Here is an 18,438-nt window from a genome sequence, read left to right on the forward strand (position 1 = left end):
CAATTTCTTTCTCAGCAAAAATGTCGATAGTAAAATCTATCTTACAGCAAGTCACGAAGATGAAATGAAATAATTTATAAAGCCTTAGAACATAATAGGCAGCTCTTACTACTGAGGAAAGGTTAGGTGAGATACCAATGTCTACCAGGATTGGAGAATAGAAAAGGGGCTATTCCATTCAGGGAATCTAGAACATCCAAGGTCCTCTACTCAGTTTTCCACTCAGAAGAGCCTGTCAGCCCTGTCATCCCTCCATTGGCTAATAAAGGTCCTTTAACGATGCATAGCTATCTGCCTGATAACTCTTAAGAGTTAGTTGCTAAGAAATAACCACAGAATTAGTTTTTACTTTATGCAAATATTCAAATCTGTCCACAAATAAGTTCACTCATAAGCCAAAAATTACCACTTTATTGTTGGAATTTTGAAGTGACCCGATACACAGAGAGAAATAAAAGGAGCAAAACAGATAGCAAATCAAGATATCATCTTTTGATGAATACAGACTACATCAAAGTTCACACCTTAATTTAAGAGCTAAATTAGCTTGCGAATTGAATCTGTTTTTAGGCAGATTTACCTATCCTGGACAGGAGCAGGTAAGATTTAAAGCACAGTGGAGCTGAAGAGAACTACCCACTCCATAAAGACTGCCTTATTGTGAGAGAAAGAAAACAAGAGCTGAAAATTGGGCATGCTCAATTTATCCTTTCCACACTTATGAGTTACTCCTGGGGCAGAGTAACATATATGAAGAGTGGCCGGCATTTCAACATTAACTCTGAGTCCCTGAACAGAGAGAATATTGCAGGAGTAAGGGAAGAAATATTCTCCCCTAATATCCACAACCAGAAAATAAACTTTTAAACCTAAGAAATATAAGGTCATAATCTCTTATCAAATGGTGGGGTCAATCTCTAAAAGGGTTAAGTTTTACAAAAGTTAAAATTTTGTTTAAATATACCTTCAAGCATAATAATAAAAGTTCTGAAAGCTATCTGTAGCCCAAGCAGAGCACCTAATAACCATCTCGTCTAACATCTCTCATTTGAGTCGTAGTCTAAATTGTTCAGGCATACTGTTATTGTGTGTTATGGCTCTGAAGGACTAGACAAATCCATTCCTTTAATGAGTTAGAATCAAATGAAGAAATACACACAGATGCCAGATAGGAATTAAAATACCTGCTTTTCCACTGGTAAAGATGGAATAGAGACTACGACTTGGATCTGCATTCAAAATTAAGCTCCCCACTCATCTTCCGCAGATTGAATCTAGCCACTCCAAATTGCCTATGTCTTCTCCACAGGAACAGACTCTCCCCAGATAGCAGCCTGTAAGGAGGCAGAGAAATGGAAAGAGAAAGAAAATTCCAGTGCTTTCACACAGAAAAAGAAATAGAAAAAGAAGTACTTTCGCACATTGTTAGTTGTTAACCCTGTATACCTGCTCAGAGAAAAATGAATACGTGATGGCAAATCACAGCCATCTCACCAAGAAATAAATCATTCCTCTTTATATGTGGAGGAGTGAGTGAAAAGTGCAAAGGAGCCTCTACCCCATTCTTTCAGAAGTACCCAGTGTGGAGCAAAGGAAAAAATCATCTTCCTTACACACTGCGGTGGTGTGCGAAGGCAAATTCTGCTGCAAGTATAGCCTTTTGTGGTGGGTGTGGATCTCAGTCCACATTTTCATGCATGCAAGAAATACAATTTGTTTGGTTTTTCTGTAACTCACCCTAATTTCTTTTATAAGAAAATGACCATTTTCCCAATTTGCCCTGCATAGTCCCACTTTATGCATACTAATCCAGGTGTAATATCAATAGCTCCCCTTTTCACCCTCAGAAGTGTCTCAATTTGGAAAATGAATTACATGGTCTTCCTAACAATAAGCCTATTCTAGTGGGTGGTAGAAACTTAATCCCAGCCAATCCAGAGGGGACCCCCTTTTACCCTTTGTGGGAGGATGAGGGTTTGGCCTTCTGTAGCACTACGGGATTCAGAGAGGAAGGTGACAGATCCAGTTAAGCAAGTAGCTACTCTGGCATCTACGTGGACCTTTATTCTTGTATAATCTTAGGAGTCAGCCCATACAGGATGACACTACGTAGGTTTCAGTCTTGTCCAAAATGTCCTCCAGGGTTGAACTTTGTCTGCAATTTCCGGTACAGAGAAGTCACCATAAAGCTGCCCACACAGTTCTGGTGCAAGGGAAATTAGGAAGCTAATGCTTTCTGTCACTTTCATACTGCTCTCTGACACATAGAAATCAGTCTTCTGTTCTTATATCACCCTGGGCTCAGCTCACTTGCTTGGGAACTATTCTATTATACTTGCCCCTTACCAGGACATGGGAAATTTTTTACAATTATTCCCCAGGTCTTGCAGTTTCCTTAGGCTCCATCAGGAAATGGTTATGACATGCCCTTACCTCTCTCAGATCCCACCAGAACATCCAGAGTTTTGTATTCACTCCACCTCCTCCTAACATAGTTTGGCCCAGGAAGACAGAGCACAGGGTATAGCTACTAGTAGGTAGTCAATATGTATAGTCATTATTATAATCATTATTATTAAATCTCTATTTCATCATCTACAAAAGATATGACAAAATCTATTTTCTAGATTATAATGAAGTTCAAAGAAGTCATCATTTATCAAAAGCAAATTATAAAGTATGTTTAAGTACTGGCTGTGAGTTTTTTGAAGAAATTAACTGTATTTTAGTGTTCATTTTTATCGATACCATTTTACACAGTAAGTTGTACATAATGAGTTCAAATAATGTTTTCAGTACGATTACCTAAAACTTACATAAAACAATTTTGTAACACAAGTGAAAATATTACTTTTTCCATCAAAGTAAGCAGGAATTATGTCATGTGGCATTTATAGCCCCAGAATTTAATATAGTAGTAAACACATAAAAGGAAAGTAATGAATAGTTGTGAAATGATTCATTTGCTTTGTTCCAATATGCTTAATTGGCTACTTATGGCTCTTAAAACAAGAACATAACTTTTTAAATGCCTAATTTTCCTTGTAGAAACAATCAGAAAATCAAGTTCAAGAAGTCACAATAATATTCTGGAGACAGTATTTTCAGATGTGGAGCAATAGAAATATATTAGGTTAAAACTGTGTCGAGACCCAACAATATAGTGGCAAGGAAAAAAAAGAAATTAATTTCTCTATCACATTCCATAAAGTCTGGTGGCTCCACTTCATGCCATCATTCAGGGCTATAGCTCCTTCCATTGTAGTTCTTGGGGCCCCCAGAACAATGTCCTCATGTGCTTGGTAGAAGCTGAATCACAGCATGTCTGTGAGGATGGATAAGGCCCAGAAGTAGCATCATCATTTCTGCTCCCATTCCATTAGCAAGAACTTCAGTCATGTGGTTTAAGAAATCCTGCCCAGGAAACTGGTATGAAAAGGAGAAAAGGTTTTGGTAGGCAACTAGCAGACCTAATTACTACAATACATTTTCTGTTTCAAATAGGTTAACATTTGTTAACTTACAAATAAAATATAGCCAAAACAACACTTTTGCAGACCAGAAAGACAAAGGAGTTGATGTCCCTCTGAACAATTTATTTATATCTACCAACTATAAGTTGTCAAAATTATGTAGTTTATAGTCAACAGACAGTGGGCATTTATATCATAAGTAGAAAAAAAAAGAAGCTACAGGAGTCTCTCTAGTCAATCAGAACCAAAAGTCATAGTAAAAAACATTATTTGACTTAACCTTATATAAAACCTACTAAAAATGGAAGAAGAGAAACATTAATTAATTGAAAATATCTTCTTTTAGAATCCATTTTCTTAAGATTCCTAACTTGAAGTATTTATAAAATGAATACCAAGACAAAGTAACAAACAAATCTTAATAATATATTAATTAAAATTTAAAAACCTAAAAAGTATTTAAAATAATAATGCATTATCAAAAACTCTTGTTCAACCTGCTAGATGAAGCATGGAAAAACTAGGGGAAAATTCTAAATTTTTAGCTTTAGAGAGTGTTCTTTCTTTTCATCCTTACACTTGAGATTAACAAAATGTACTATGTCCATATTCTATGCAAAAGAATGACATAAAATATTGTCAATTGCTAAACAATGGCCAAATGCTAGAATACATGCTTCTCTAAATATTATCTTTTTAAAATTCAAAAGTAGAAGTACCTTAAGTATTTGAACGTTGAAAAAGTGGTTTTCATAGGAGGCTATTAGAAAAGCAATTATTCATGGATTTATAGTAACCTTTAATTCTTTAGCTTGCTTACAAGCTAAATTTACATTTAATAACATATAAATATAGCAAATCATCATAAGTTTCAGGTTCTAAATGTTTTATCCTTATCCTTTTTTTCCACTTTTATTGAGAAATAATCAGCATTCAACACTGTAGAAGTTTAAGACACTTTCTTCTTTACAAGAAAACTTTTATGATTACCTAACAAATCAAAGGAATTTTTTATTTGATTAGAAATTTACCATACATGTTCAGGCACTTAAAAGATTTACTAAGTTGGAGCACCATGTAGTAACTACATTTGACAGGTGAATCCACCTGATATTTAGAGAACCTTCATTAACAGTGGTTATACACATTTTAAACTTGGGGCCAGTGCCCGGCACATGGCAGGCACTCCATAAATGTAGCTCTTGTTATTCTGTGTATGATCGCATAACTACAGCAAGAGAACATGCTCTTATGACAACAACTAATCCCACCTCACTAGAAGATTTGTGAAACCCATAAAAAGGCAATATCTTTTCTAAATCAGATCAGGGAACTTTATCCCTTTCTTCATTGTTGCAATCCACATTAGTCCACCTCAAACTGGTCTCTGTACAAGTACTCTGAAAGTAGTCTGTGTTCACAATTACTCAGAGTTCTGTAAAGAAAAGAGGCTTCCTCAACTGTCATTCTATTTCTGATCCTTTAACCACTGTACACATCTCAGCAGAGATCAAATAACATGTTGTTGCCCATTACAGGCAGCTTTGCTCTGAGTCCCTGGAAAGGCACTTGTTTGGTTATTTGTTTGTTTGCTTTTTTTTTTTTTAACATACTTTATGTAACAACAAAAAATAATAATCTGCACTTCATGCTGTGGGGTTGAAATCTTAGTTCATGATTAGATGTAAAAAAAAATACAACTTTCATTTTTAACAATTTAATTTTTTGTGTCACATCCTGATATGGAGGGGAAAAAACCAAGTCTTCACAAATTTAGGATTTTTCTCTTTTTGTTAAAGGAAATATAATATCCAGTGAGAAGAGGATTATTTTAGCACTTATCTTTTGGTAGTTGATGGGGTGAGAGAAGCTGGAGTCTCTATTTGGTTTTCAATGTCGCATAACTGCAAGACTGTCTACACAGATGTAGGTCATTCCATTTCATCTTTGGTTTTCAATCTATTCAGGTTGTCCTGCAACATCTCTTGTTTTTATCTGTCTGGTCCCTTCGGAAATTTGGCTCTCTCAACTCCATCAATGACATACCTGAGACCATGGGAATCTCTTCAAGGCTAACAAAGGTTCCATTTCCACAGATATGACCCTGCTATCTCTGCCCCAGAGCTCTTCCCAGCAAGATGGATAAAAGGCTCCTCTTAGTCAGGTCTACCAACATAACCATACACTTATCATCTCCCCTGGATCTCTCATCTTCCTGTTGGCTTAGCAAAAATCTCCTCTCTCCTAAGTGGCTCCTTCTGAATTCTTGTGTGATTCTTTTTAATTTGTAAACTTCTTGTTACTCTCATGTGGGTGTGTGGGTTTTTGGAACATGTGTTGATTCACAACCTTGGCAGTTCCCTGAATGAAATTTGAAACTGGCCCTGGACATGGAGGGCGAGGAGAGACAGAAGGAAAGAGGCAGACCACTCCAGATTGGTAGGCGGTGGGTTTAATAAGCAAGAGAACTTACATACGAGGCTTGTCTTGGGTGTCACAAGTAGCTCTCTCTCTACAGCCACCTACCAGAAGTTGAAAGTTTATACAGAGCCTTGACTGAATTCAGTCACAGATACAGTTCAGATGGTTTCAACAACCCATACTCATTCATGGCCGTGTCCTCAAAGCAATGGCCAGTATAGGAGTACAGTTGACACTTGAATATTATGGGGTTAGGGGACCAAACCCCACACAGTCAAAAATCCATATATATTCAAAATGCTGTGATAGGGAGGATAAACTGTACAGGAAAAACTTTCATATATAAGTAACCTACTCGATTCAAACTTATGTTGTTCATGGGTCAGCTATAGTAAGCAGAATGTACATTCCGAAGACAAGGGAGGGGTTAAGGCCCTTCCATTGCCTGTGTCAAGCTTATAGGTCAACCAGCCCTCACATCCTCTCTATGACCTCTGCCAGGAACCTAAAAGACACAAGTCTCCAGATTCCTCAGGAAACAGACTCTAAGATGAAGATGTGAGGATGGGTCTTGGAAACAACACCTTTGAGAGTCAGAGGAGCAGAACTGAGTAAAGGCAAAGTTAAACAGGATGCAGGTGCAACGGAGGCCACAGCTGACTTGACAAAAAGCTCAGAAGCAGGAGCAGCTCTTCAGATACCCCAAATTAAAGTAATGCCTCAGCTTCATGCCTCCTCACCAACAAATCATTGGCAAATGCTGTGCCAGAGAGGGATATAACCTTGGATGAGGCTGCTCCTTTCAGTTTTGGGCAACTCCTGGAACCAGGGATAAGCTGCATTCTTCGCAGCTTAGGTAATAAGTATCACAGTCCTAAAGGCGAGCTTGGCTTCATTCACTACACTAGAGGTTCTCAAGCTTCAGCTGCATCAAACTCACCTGGGGGTGACTGTTCAAACACAGGTTGCTAGGGAAACCACAGCATCTCTGACTCATTTGGTCTGGGTTAAGCATCTGGATTTCAAGCAAGTTTTCAGATCCTGATGCTGTTCTTTTGGGTCACCTTTTGAGAACCACTGCACCGCACTATTTCAAGTTTACTCCATCTATTTTCTTTCAACGAAGTATAGAACACCTTGAAAGTCAGGAAGTCCAAAGAAGACAAACAAAATAAGGGTAAGTGAAGAAGGAGAATCCGTCAGTATTTTTTCAAATACTATTCTGTCACAATTCACTGGGATAATAATTCTTATTTTATTTGTTACTTTAGAGTTCTTTATTTATTTTTTTCTTCCTTTTCTCCTATTAGTCAAATGTTCTTTGCTATATGATTGTCTCCAGTATTTCCCCATCAATTTGTTCCCATCAGAGCTATGATAACTCCTCAATGTGTCCCATTCTGATGCACCATTCTCTCAGAAATTATTTACTCTGGGCCCATGTTTTCATCTGTTATGTCTGAATTTACTACTGTGGAAAAGTTTTGTGCCTTTAACTATTATCTTCACCAATATACATTATGGTAGCATATACAGGTAGGGAAAACCACAAACTCTATGTGGAAAAGGCTAAGTGAGCTACAAGCATGGCTATAAATGACAGAATGACCCCTAAACAGAAAGATAGTAAGGTTTGTAAACAAGCACAACACTATAGCATATAATATACAATGGAGTGTAGGGGCCTTAACATATATTTCACATTACACACCAGAATCAGTTAGGTTGTAATAACGCTGATAGGTGGCAGGCGAACTTTATGGGGAAAGCGTAGTCTTCATTTTCTGTACTAAAACCACCCAATTCAGCAAAGCTCATTTAGTACCTGATGATCATGCCCAAACAAGGCAAAGTCTATGAAAAGTCCTAGTCCTCTGTCCTACCCCAATTTCTTGTGCACTCTTCTGCATGAAATTGATGTTTATTTATGATATTTCACCTTGTTTTTGACTCTCATGACCATCCCTGTGATTCTTTATAATACTGTTTTAATGTATGAAATGGTAATGAGTGGTAGCAAAATCAAAAGTCTTTCTTTTTATCTTCCTCTGCAAAGGCCCCAAATCCTTCAACTCTTTATATATAATCTTGCCCTCTAGGGGAGTATCCATTTTTTCTGGGCATCATGGCTAATGAATGATGTGTGAAATATGGCAATGACTTATTCTTTATTAAAGAAGATATTTAAAGAGAAGGAAAATAATATCTAGGAAGAAATATTAGAAAAACTAATTATTTATGATGGAAATTAAATTTTAGAGATTAATTTAACAATCTTCTTCAAAGATACAAAAGGCATCTAATAGGTTAATATTGAGGGGAGGAGGAAGAAAGCGAAGATAAACACTCATTTTCTGCTAAGAAACAAGGGACAATATAAACTAAAATCAAAGATTTTACTACCTAGCAGACAGTTCGATGTTAACTGGGCATCTGAAAAAATTGTATTATCTCTTTTCCTGAAGGTCCTAAAAAACAAAACAATATTGTATTTCAAAACTTGATCAGGTATGGTCCTTTCCGGAGACAGGTTAGTAGAATAGGTGAACTTCTAAGTTCCCTTCTCACCCTATGATTTTAACTTTTATGATAGCAGTCAGATACATTCTGCTGGGCAAAATCGATTTCTGAAAGGGCACATCTCCAAAGAGCTATTTTTCATGGCTTTGAATATAATTTTTATTGATGCCATAATTTTCAAAGACTGAAGAAGTGGCCCCCTCTGTAATGAAAATCCTTAGGCTGCTCTAGCTGTTTGCTTGGAAAGATTTACATTTCTACAATGCCTTAAAATTTTTAACTCATTGTGACCTAAATCAAATACTTACCTTATACGGAATCTGGTCAACAATAGAGTATGATACTACAATAATATAAAGTGAAGCATAACTCCATCTAAAAATCTTTATGATATAGAATTTTGTTTTTCTCTAATTAGTTTATTTCCATTCATAGGGTTTAACAAAGATCACATTAATCAGGTAGAGAAAAACAACTTGAGAGGGCTGGACTCCCTCTTCAAATAGAAAATATGTCATGTGTACACTTTGGCCGTCTTCAAACTTAGTTACTGATGTATGGATACTAGAACAGAGGATAGAAAGTTGAAGAAGTGAGAGAAGCACCAAGGAGATAAGTTCTCTCAACCTGGAAATTCCTTTGAGCTCTTTCCTATGCATCAAAATTCTATTGTACCATTAAATCCCAGCTATCACCTTTTTTGGAAAGCCCATCACCACTTCCATAGTCTTATGTTAGAACCATTCAGATATCCCTGAGTTCAAAGCCTAATTTTAACAAATACTATGTATAAAAACTTGAACGTTTTACTTAATATCTCTTAACCTCAAAATAAAATTGGCTCATGTATGTTTTTGAAAACATCTAGGACAGCATCAAACACAGAATAGGTATTAGTCAAACATCAGCTTCCTCCTCCCAAATGTAATAATTGGTCATTCTTCTATTTATGATAGCAATTTTCTCATTCTCCTTGGCAAAATCACTATGGCTTATATGTCTGTATCTTACCCTAATTAGATATAATTTTCTTAAGACCAAGTACTGTGCCTTAATCATTTACATTGATTACTAATGTAGTACTGGCATACAGTAGGTGCCAAAAATGTATATGCATTAAATACATTTTTCTTAATTTCTAAAGTTCAAAAACATTCAATGTCAGCCAGTAGAAATTAAAATTAAGAGAGTAGAAAATTTTTTAACAATATGAAATGTTCATCATGATATTAACCTGACATTAATAAAAATTCTAAGTAAACAAAAAAAATTATTAGCAAAAACAAAAGGAAAAATGTTATTTTCTAAAATTTACTGCCATTCCATACCCTGAGCTGATTTCTAGGAACTTATAGATGAAAAGGAAAAGAAAAGAACAATGGGCTGAATATCTATGTCTCCCCAAAATCAGAAATTCTAATGCTAATGTGATAGTATTAGGAAGTTAAGCCTTTAGGAGGTGATTAGGTCATGAGGGTGGAGCCCCTATGATTGGGATTAGTGCCCTTACAATAAGAGGACAGAGAGGTCCCTTTCTAGGTGGAGGACACAGAGAGAAGATGGTCCCCTAGGAAGAGGGCCCTTACCAAGAACCATACCATGCAGACACCCTCATCTTGCACTTTTAGGCTCCAGAACTGTGAGAAATAACATTGTTTAAGCCACCCAATCTATGGTAATTTGTTATAACAGCCCAAAGTAACTAAGACAAAAGTATAGAGTGTTAAAATTATATGGCTAGAAAAAAAACTAATTCTTGTTGTTATTATTTTAATATAATACGTAACATAAATCAGGCATGAAGATTTTTAAAATTAGGGCAATGTAGGAAGAAAAAATTCATAATGCAAAGACAAACTAACTTAATTTTCTTCCAATATTTTCTATATGCTTTAAATATTTCCAATATACTGTATAAATGATGTTTGTCTTTATTTTCTTTTTTATAATTCAACAAAATTTTATTAAACATGACATAATGTTGAATTATTTAGAATAATTATGTTTGTCTTTTTTAGCTGTTGTTTATTTAGCCTAATATATGATAAAAAATCTTCATTGTTATTACAAACATTTTCAAAACATAATTTTATTTGTTGTCAAATAATTCTTCATGCATACATGATAGTTATATAGTCAACCTCTTTAAATTTCTAAATTTTCATTTTATGAATACTCAAAGAAATTTTCAAAGAAATCTAGTTACTATACTGAAATTTAAAATAATAGTCTGCCTCTAAATGATACCGTCAAAAGAATTAAAATATTATTGACTAAATTACCTTATCCAATTAATTATTAAGAATTTTATCTATATGCAAAAATAGTTTACCAATTATTTTACCACAATTTTATGGTTATCTCATACTAAAGGAAACCTTTATAAATTATACTCTTTATTTAGTGCCAAACTATTACTCCTTATTAGGGAAGGGGAGAGGGAGCCAGCATGGGATTAAGAGAATATAAAAACACAAATAAATATCTATTACAAGTCTTTTATTTAAGAAATAAAAATAAAACCGTATGTGTATCTTAAATTGATAGAAAAAAAGACTAAAAGAATGAACCAATGCTGGGTATGCTGAAACACCATCAGAGATTTCTTTAATAACCAAGTTAAAGATATATTCCTTAACTTTGACTACAAGGTCCTCCAAAGCAGTGCCAACTCACCTTCCCTGGCCTCATCCTCTATATCTATATTATCCACACCTTCACTTCAATAAAAACAAATTATTTGGCATCTATGGCATGCTCAAGGCCTTCCCACTCTCATGCCAACATGCTGAAAACTTGCCTTTCCCTTCCTTCAAGGCCCATTTTTCCAACACCATTTTCTTCAGATACCATTTTAGACCTGATGCCCTTCCTTACATCTCTCATTTGGATAGTTTTTCCTTCCTTTCTATTTTCATAGTACTTCTCTTCTGTGGTATTAGCTTATTTTATATAACTTGTAGTATAGTTGAATGTGTATTTACCATCTCTAATAGAATTGCAAGATCTTTAAGGGTAAAGACTTTGTCAAATTCAATATTCCTTCCTTGATCTTCCCATTAGTTCTTATTCAACATTTAAAACATAATTTTTCAATACCTATCATGTTGCAGGCCCCATTCTGAGCTCTAGAAATAGATATGTTAAGCAGATAAGAAGTAGTCCTGGCCCTAATACAGTTTATGCCATTGAGCGGAGGATAAAGAAAAGTAAGTAGGAAATTAAACTTAAATGCAACCACATAGGTGCTATAGCAGGACATAGCGGAAGTACCAACCAGTCTAGTCTGGGAGAGATGGGAATTACTGTAACAGGCAGAAGGAACAAGTAAGAAAGAGCCTGGAGCTGAGTACATGGTGGTTTAAAGAGCTGAAAAAAGTACAATATACTTGAAACATGAAACAGAGGTTCTAAGGATGGAAATACAGGCAGGGTCACGTCATCAGAGGCTTCAAAAGCAAGGCTAGAAGTTTAGACTTTACCCTGAGGTCACTGGAAGTTGGTAAGCAGACACGATTTGACCAGAACTGACACCGATGCCTACAAAAATATCCATATGCATTTCCTAATAAGTATGTATTTATTTATTTATATTCTACCTCAGTTCTAAAAAGATTTGATGTAGCTAAAGTATTTATTTGCAGTACAGTATATATAAATTAGCTTATTTCCACTTTCAAGGAAGGTTTTCAAAATACAGGAAAATGAGACATATTGATACTATAAAGCCTGGACATGTTTTTTTTTTTTTTTTTTAAAAAAAAGATGCCACAGAGAGGATTGAAGTATGATAATATTACATGAAAATCTTTAAGCTCATTAGAGTTCGGAATTTTCTTTAATATATGCAACCTTTGTCTTAGGCCACTTTGTGAAAAAGTACACTCTTTAACTGTTTCTGTCAGACTCTTCTACAACTCCAAAGCACTCATTAAAATCATTTAAGCAATAAGCATAAAAAAGATACATTATATATAAAAATCTATAGTCTTTTACCTTTCAGAATTCCCCTCGAGGGGAAGATTAGTGTGGGAGAAAAGAAGTATTTCGATATATCATTGAACCACCCCACAGGACTAGTCAATTAACAAAAAATTACTAAAATGCTTCTGTAACGTAGAACGTAAGGAAAAGAACTTAGTTGCTCCAAGGAGGAGATAGTGATAAGACGAAGATAAGGCAAAAGAATTACGTGGAGAAAGATGTGCCAGGGGCAAAAGCAAATGATATATGACATAATTCTATACCACAACTTGTCTTAAAAAAAAAAATAACTAAATTCACAAAATATTGATGTGAGTAGAGTTTTTTTGTAACCAAGGGGGAAGCTAAGTCTCATGCCCAAAGTGAAATAAGGCAACACAGGGATAGTAAATACAGGGGAGGGGGTTATATTAATCAGGGAGACGAGAAGGCTTTAGATGACACTTAATTACATATAATATTTCGTAATAGGTCAAATATCAAGGGATTATTTTATTCAAAAGAAAATCTTTTGGTTACCGGTAATGATAACATGAATAGTGCTTTTAAAATTAAATTTTTTAAATTCTTATGTGTGTTGAGATTTTGTAGTATACTTGTTGGGACTCTCTGCAAGATATAAATTAGAACAGAAGAAGGACCTGTCATGGTTTCTCTATGTAGGTAAATGAAACTATTAAAAGTAGTTACTCTTTCTATTTGTTGCAATGGTATCCAAAGTGTAACGGGCTTTGAAGCAGCTTACATGTTTATCTACTGATAATTACAGCATCAAGCTATTTTCAAGCTGTGAGATTCATGCATTTCAGGAGGACATACTATATCGAGATCATAGAAAAGCAAAATGTCCATGCCAAAACTTGCCAAAAAGAATAATGTCACTTACTGATAAATGGAGATACACAGAAAAATAAAACATCTTTCTTCTCGTTGTAACTTGATCTACACAGCATTTCCAGTTTCAATGATAGAACATGGAAGGTTACTGTTTTAGTCAAAAAATTCAATATAGAAATACCAAATACAAATATCATACCTACCAGTATAGCATCTAAAAGAGAAGAGGAGCAGCAGTTGAACTTGCAGACACGTAGATGAAACTTTACCTGAAACTTGGAGTCATTTCTCTCAATTTTCAGTAATAAAACATCCATCTGAGATAAAGAAAGCAACATAAAGTTTGTGTTTATGAAGATAATTCTTGTAGCAAAATAAAAGATGATCTGGGAGACAATGAGTCTGGGAAGCTAGGAGACTTTTAAAACAGATCAATAAGTTCTGCTTCCAGCCAAGATGGAGTAAAAGGCACCAGATTTACCCTCCCATCTAAAACAACTGAAAAACTAGATAAAATATATGAAACAACAACACACGTGTGTGAGAAAATTACTTGAAGGAAACAACTATCCCAAACAATTAAAGTTCCTCTTGTTCACATGAGTCTAAAACAGTGCCTGTTCCAACCAGCCAAACAGGAAAACCTCATAATTCAAGGAACATTAGTTCTCAGAAGGATCTTGCTTTATTGTGAGAATTGTCAACCTAGAATTCTCTGCCTAGTAAAAATATCTTTTGAAAACAGACATATAAAAGTGCTTTTTTCTACTTTAGTCTCTTAAAATAATAAATAACTGTAATTAACAATTTTAAACCAATCTTTCATTTTTATAATGTCTTACTTAGTCATGATGTGATAACTTATTTGAGCATAGTGTGATTTAGCTAGTAATATTTTGTTTAAATTATTTCGACTTTGTTTTTTAACTGATTGGGCTGTTACTTTACTATTTTTGCTGTCCTTATCACATATTACAGGTAATGCTAGCATCACAGAGAAGAGGATTTCCTCTTTTTCAACACTGTAATAGTTTTATGCATTAGTTAAATTACTTGTTCTTGAAAATATGGTAGAAACGTCCAGGGACATCTGGGCAGCAAGTTTTCATTCTGTAAATTCTTTTTACTAAGAATGTAGTGTCCTTAATACTTTTAGGATTATTGTTTTCCTCTTATCTTGAGACAATTTTGAAAAGTTAATTTTTTAGGGATTAGTACATTTTACCCAATTTTTAAATTTATTAGCATAAAATTATCCATAATATCCTCTAAATTTTTTTCTCTCAATAAATGATAGATGATAGATAGACAGATTATAGATAGATAGATAGATAGATAGATAGATAGATAGATAGATATACAGACAGACAGACAGACAGATGTCATCGGTCTTTTTGACTTTTTGACTATTTTTGTTGGGGTTTCTTCAGCTTTACTTTCACATGTATAGCTGTGGATTTGTTTTCCATTTGTGGGATTTGTTGATTTTTCTACATCTATGGATTAATGCTAGTGCTTGGAAGAATTCTGAGTCATTATATTTTTAAAACGAAACTTATTTTATAGTAAGTTTATTTTTATAGAAAATTGTGGAAGATAGTGCAAAGAATTTCCACATATTCCACACCCAGTTTTCCCTAATATCTTTCAATGTTATAACACATTTGTCGCAAATAATGAATCAATACTGATACATGAAACTAAAGTTATTAGTTTTTTTCAGATTTTCTTCATTTCACCTAATGTGCTTTTTCTATTACAGGATCTCATCCAGAATACCACATTGTATTTATTCCTGTGTTTCATTAGGGTCTTCTTGGCTGTGACAGTTTCTCAGGTATGCCTTCTTTTGATGCCTTGACAACTTTGAAGAGTACTGGCCAGGTATGTTGCAGAACTTCCTTCAGCGGGGATCTATCTGATGTTTTTCTCAGTATTAGACTAGGGTTGAGGTTTTATTAGCAGGACAACCACAGAGTTACTACACTATTTTCATTATATAATAACAAGGTACGTATCATCAATGTGACTTATCATTGTTATAAGGTTACTCTTTTTCCTCCTTTCCAAACTCTACTCTTTTGGAAGGAAGTCATTCTGCGCAGCCCACGCTTAAGGACTGAGAGATTATGCTCTATATCTCTGAGGGTAGAGTAACTATATATATCATCTGAAATTCTTTTGCATGGCAGATATGTACATTTTCCCTCATTTATTTAGTCAATCATTTGCTTATATCAGTATGGACTCATTTATTTTACACTTTGCATTTATAATCCATTATTATTTTATTTATTATGTTGCTCAACTTGCGTTAGCTTTGACCATTGGGAATTCTTTTTGTTGGCCTTTGTGCCCCTTTGGCACACCAAATCATTGTGGTTTGCTTATGTGTTTTATCTTGTTTTGCTTTGTTTTATTGAGCGCTTCCTTATTTTCTAGTACTACAAGATGATCCAGAATCATCTTGCATATTTCCTGCCCTAGTCCTAGAATCAGTCATTTGTCCAATGAGCCTGCATTCCTTTCATTGAAAAATAGCTTGAGGAAACAATATTTGTTTTTTGTTCCATCTACTGACAGATCAAGGAAATATATATGTATATCAGTCATTGTATCTTCTTAATAGGCTTAATTTACTAGAGCAGTTTGATATACACAGCAAAATTAAGCAGAAAGTACAGAAATTTCCCATATGCCCCCTCCCCACACACATGCATAGCCTCCACTATTATCAACATCCCCCACCAGAGTGCTGTATTTGTTACAATTGATGAAACTGAATTGATGTATCAGTATCATCTAAAGTCCATGGTTTACATTAGGGTCAACTCTTGGTATGTACATTCTATGGGTTTGGATAAATGTAAAATGGCATGTATCTACTACCATTGTGGTATCACACAGAATAGTTCCACTGCCCTAAATGTCCTCTGTGTACTGCCTATTCATCCCATCCTGCTCTCAGCCCCCATAACCACTAATCTTTTTATTGTCTCCATGGCTTTGCCTTTTCCAGAATGTCATATATTGGAAATCAGACAGTATATTGCTTTTCAGATTGACTTCTTTTACGTAGTAATATACTTTTAAGTTTCCTCCATGTCTTTGCTTGATAGCTTATTTCTTTTTAGCAGTGAATAATATTCCATTGCCTAAATGTACCACATTTTTTCCATTCACCTACTGAAAGACATCTTAATTGCTTCTGAGTTTTGGAATTTATAAATAAAGCTACTATAAACATGTGTGAAGATTTCTGTGTGGATGTAAGTTTTCAACTCATTTGGATGAATACTAGGGAGCACAATTGCTAAATTGTGTGCTAAGAGTATGTTTAGTTCTGTATGACACTTCCAAACTGTCTTCTAAGTAGTTGTACCATTTCACATTTCTACCAGCAAAGAATGAGGATTTCTGTTGCTTTGTATCTTTGCTGTTATCAGTGTTTGGAGTTTTCACAATTCTAATAGATTTGCAGTGGCATCTCATTGTTGTTTTAATTTTCAATTCCCTAATGACGTAGAATGTTGAGCAATTTTTCATGTGTTTATTTGTCATCAATATATCTTTTTTAATGTATCTGTTTAGATATTTTACTCATTTTTTAATTGAGCTGTTTATTTTCTTATTGTTTGGTTGTAAGTGTTCTCTGTATATTTTTGGATAATACTTTATCTGATAGGTTTTTTTGCAAATATTTTTCTTTCTGTGTCTTGGCTTCTCATTCTCTTGACTGTTATAAAGAGCAAAGATTTTATTTTAATGAAGTTGGGCTTATCAATGATTCTTTTCATGGACCATGCTTTTAAATTTTTAGATATTGCTTTTTCCTATTTGCATTCTCATCTCCTTCTGGAATCCAAACATATATATGTTAACTTTTTCACTGCCTTTTCCACGCCTTTTATGCTTCCTTTAGAAATTTCACAGCCCGTCTCTCTATGCTATGTTGTCTTGTGTGTTTAGTTATTTTTAATTGCAAGCTACTCAGTTTCCTTGGAATTCTATTTGTGGGAAATCTTTACATTTTCAGTTTTTCCTTTCATCTACCTAGTGCTATCGAGGATTACTCTGATTAAGTTCTCGGAATGAATTTTGTTAGAGTAAACAGAAAGTAGAACTTAAAGCTGAATGCAAATGAGGTTTGTAGCTTCACATTCTTACTGTTTTTCTTATTTTGGCTTCTACCAAGCACTAAATTCAACACATTAACTTTTCTTTGCCATAGTAAAAGGAACAAGTGTTTGATTTATTTCTAGTTCACCCCTATGATGAGAATGTAGTGGAATATTAGCCACATGGGTGTAATATATTCTATTAAGCTCAAGTTTTTGAGTCCTGAGTTTTACCTCATATATCAGGTATGCAGTGAGTCCATGCAAAGCAAAACTCAACTGTACAAAGATTCGCAAATGCTTTAGGGTAAAAACAAGATTCTGTGCTTTACTGTCCCTTCTGAGATCTTACTTTCACTAAGATTTTTGGGACAAAAAAATTATTTCCATTCAGGATCACCAATTCACTATGATTATTGAAATTATTTTATCTATAATCTTGAGAGTTTTTCAGCAAAAGGATCAATTTAGGGGCCTAATCTGCCATATAAATGAAATTGCAAATCTTCCATTCAGTTTTTGTACCTCTTTTCTCACGAGTAGGCTAGCATCAAGAGTAAATTCTATGGCTTTCATCAATAAATCAAAAACAAGTGTCGTCAAGGATGTGGAGAGAAGGGAACCCTCGTACATTGTTAATGGGTTTGGAAATTGGTACAGCCACTATGAAAAACAGTATGAAAGTTTCTCAAAAAAATTAAAAATGGATATATCTTTTGACCCAGCAATTGCATTACTGGGCGTTTATCCAAAGAAAGCCAAAACAATAATTTGTAAAGATCTATGCACCCCAATATTCATAGAAGCACAATTTACAATAGCCAAGATATGGAAGCAACCTAAATCCTTATCAACAGATGATTGAATAAAGAAGTTACGTTTCATATATACAATGGAATATTACTCAGCCATTAAAAAAATTGAAATCCTACCATTTGCAATGACATGGATGGACCTAGAGGTTATTATGATGAGTGAAATAAGTCAGACAGAGAAAGATAAATACTACATGATTTCACTTATATGTGAAATCTAAGGAACAACAAGAAAAAACTAATCAAAAACAGACTCACAAATATAGTGGA

General features: G+C 34.5%; 1 long non-coding RNA gene across 1 annotated transcript in view; it reads right to left on the reverse strand.

Annotated features, from left to right (window-relative positions):
• Positions 1-384: 384 nt before the first annotated feature.
• The window catches only part of LOC118613847, a 52,116-nt gene continuing 34,062 nt past the window's right edge, over positions 385-18,438 (reverse strand). The window contains exons 2-4 of the long non-coding RNA XR_004955961.1: positions 13,439-13,552; positions 6,835-7,030; positions 385-3,426 (exon numbers count right to left, since the gene is read on the reverse strand). This is a non-coding gene — a long non-coding RNA (uncharacterized LOC118613847). The remainder of the gene's footprint in view (positions 3,427-6,834; positions 7,031-13,438; positions 13,553-18,438) is intronic.

Source organism: Rousettus aegyptiacus, unplaced genomic scaffold, assembly GCF_014176215.1.
Source record: "Rousettus aegyptiacus isolate mRouAeg1 unplaced genomic scaffold, mRouAeg1.p scaffold_m13_p_2, whole genome shotgun sequence".
Classification (NCBI taxonomy): Eukaryota; Metazoa; Chordata; class Mammalia; order Chiroptera; family Pteropodidae; genus Rousettus; species Rousettus aegyptiacus.